This window comes from Suillus fuscotomentosus, assembly GCF_016647785.1.
Source record: "Suillus fuscotomentosus strain FC203 chromosome Unknown F5891scaffold_344, whole genome shotgun sequence".
NCBI classification, from domain to species: Eukaryota; Fungi; Basidiomycota; class Agaricomycetes; order Boletales; family Suillaceae; genus Suillus; species Suillus fuscotomentosus.
In genome coordinates, this window is record NW_024539856.1 from 9,172 (window position 1) to 12,312 (window position 3,141).

At 44.8% G+C, this 3,141-nt stretch overlaps 1 non-coding gene across 1 annotated transcript; it reads left to right on the plus strand.

The window, feature by feature from the left end:
- Positions 1-2,740: 2,740 nt before the first annotated feature.
- Positions 2,741-2,814, plus strand: F5891DRAFT_t148. The gene has a single exon. It is a non-coding gene; the product is annotated as a tRNA-Val (tRNA).
- Positions 2,815-3,141: the final 327 nt, after the last annotated feature.

Below are 3,141 nucleotides of genomic sequence, written 5' to 3' on the forward strand. Positions count from 1 at the left end.
ATGGGACGGATATCCTCCGAGTCAATTCCTCGATCGTCATCTGATGACTTGGTTGGCGAGTCTGGTGAGACTCGGATATTTGCCAGGGCTGCAGCGGCCCAATGATTCAAGCCAGTTTAGTTAGAACAATTGACTTAAAAATGCACCTGTAGTACTGAATGTGTTGCAATACTACAGTACATGTGTGTTGAACTACTGTGTGTGTGTCGTATGCGTGTGTGTGTGTGACTTAAGTGTGTGTACATTTTTGAACTGATCCAGCGCCATAGTTATCGGCATCTGTCTAACACACAGAAGGTCCTCGGTTCAATTGTTCATGCCTAAAGTACCCTACTGATACACCGTCTCATCGTACACTCGTTCCATAATTAACGATTAGCTTCACCGTCTGTTGAAACACATGCTCGTATATGAACTACTGCAGGCTTCGAAACTCGGTTTTGTTCCTGATTGATTGAGCGTTCTGTTTCTTGGAACACTTGAACTTGAACGTCTCGGTTCTTCAAGTTTTCCAGCAAGTTTCTGTCTGATTGTATATCTCCGGCTACGAAACCAATTGCATTCTGAAACAAAATTATATTTTATGCGCAGTTATTTAAATGCTGCTCACCAAACCACCACCGCGACTCTGGGCATCACATCTTGAGGATTTCCGATTCTCTCGAAGGAGTAGCCGCCGATTCAACCTATAGGTCACGTTGGTAAGCTCATTGCGTTTATCATCTGTCTGATCCATTTGGCGACTGACGAGGCTAACAAGGAGTTCCCTACGACTACAAAACATGCGGGTCAGTATTTTGATTTGATTTGAAGTATTCCACATCATTACCATTAGGCCACAACAACCATATTCCAAACCACACAACTGCGTCATTTCAGTGGTAGTCAGATGCATTACCAATGCACTCACAGTTTTGTTTCACGACTGTAAACTTGAGGCTAGTTAGGAAATATTTCATTCGGGGAAGTAAAATACTTACCAAGATTATCACGGTTATGGTCGTCAAACTGAGAGATCATTAAAGGAAACGACTGAGGAGAGAGGTAAATACCTGGTGACCAGAGCAGTCTCTGTATAGAGGTAACGTCAGAAATCCACTCAAGTAAGATGCTTCCTATCTTACCAAGTGTCCAATGAATCAAACGGTCGACCGTTGTCACCGTGCTATAAAAGATGTAGTAAGGAGTGGTAGGCGATATCGGATACATAGTCATACTCTCTAAAACTAGAGACTCGTCCCTTTTGCAGACTCCAGGTGACGCCGACGGTGGTGATGGAGTCACAGGCCGCACGTGCAATCCAAGACAGCGCAATCAGCACAATTTGACTGTCTATAAACGTCATGATGTCCGTCATAGAAATCGCCCTTACTGAGATAATGAGCATGGAGATCTGTGCGACTACGGAGAGCATTCCGCAAAGAACAGGTAAGAAAAGGCTTCTAGTCAACTTCCAAAGTCGAAATGCGTAAAATGACTGACACCAACCGTAAGCACCAAATAATTAATATACATCAATCACTTACATGAACGATGAATACCGTAAAGCCACTCAACATGATGACAAGGTCTGCCGCTAGAGGAAGGATATTGAGTCGAGATGGATCACTATAGGCGCTGACAGTCATTGCCCGCAATGTTAATATTATGCAGACAAATTGGCCCAGCTGAATCAAACTACAGAACGGATGTCAATCGAAGGCACCAAGTCAAACATGGAACATACAGGATTGCAGATACCTAAACATGATGCGATCAATAGGAATATATTGCAAAGTTGAGCGACTCACAGTTGCTTTCAAGGCGAAGCCATCGCTCGCGAATCTTGTAAAATACAAGTAGGACTGGCAGGCAAGACAACCAAACAATGCAGCGCTCAAAAGCCCACCAACTTGGGTCGGCCCGATGATGGCCACAGATCCATCGGAACTATTTGCAGAGCCCTCTAAGCTGCTACTCATCGTACCCAACGCCAGGTGATACGAAACAATCTGATCGCTGTGTCTGGCTTATCGAAGCGTTTACCGATACCAGTTGGTGATGCGAAGAACCTGGAAAAAACGGTCAAGTGCGGTAATTCCAAAAGTGCGGCTCGATGTCCGATATTTATATGGCATGTGCAATTGAGCTTCAAGTTGGGTTGGACTCCGAGTCGGAAGTAGTAGTATCCCCGGATATTTGGTGATGTCATTGGTTCATACGCAGCACAATCATTTCTGATGAAGCTCAAGTTATGTACGTTCCGCTTTGGTGAGGTGCACCACTAGTACTTACTTCTGTACGTTCCCTAGCTAGCTTCACTCGTGTAGCGTTGGGGTGATAGTCGTTGCAAGCTTGACTTGGATCCGAATAGTCGTCTGTACAACAGTCGCTAACTATAATAGTTAGTTGGACTTACCGTCATTGTATTAATAACGCAAGGACCGTGATGTGCGGGACTAGGCCTGCGGCCGTATGGACGGCATCGGAATTCGTCGGGATATCTGCAGAACCGATACATAGCTTCGAACCCAACTCCCACGGCGTTTGGAAGTCTGATTCAACCTCTAAATTCTAATTCATGTCTTGACTCCACAAAGAAAAATGCAGATTATCTTAGAATCAAATTTTTTGCGACATGAACAATTTGATGTGTTTGTGGCACTTCGAAGACGTCGACATTGCAAGTTTGAAATATTTTATGGGGCAAGCGGATGACCATTTGCATAATTAGATAATAAATATTTCTCGACTTTGTATCGGTCTGATGGCGTAGTTGGTTATCGCATCTGTCTAACACACAGAAGGTCCTCAGTTCGAGCCTGGGTCAGATCACATTTTGTGCTGTTCATTGAAGCTGTCCTATTTTTATCGAACAGTCACCCTAAGCTTAACTTGTCCTACCGCCAGATGCACAATGAGCACCTATCTTTACGAACTCCCAACTACCGGCGCTATCTCTTTTGGAGACTTTTGCGTTGACACTACGGCATCCAATGCATATGCAAGTCACATCGCTGAAGCCACCCAAGCGCGAGCAAACCTACGCGGTGTCCTGAAAGTGACCAAACGCACTGGCACAGATGACAAGGATTATTTGCGCTTGATCAAGGTGCGCATCACCGTTTGCAATTCGGGGCTCGCACAGTATATATCCCCTAG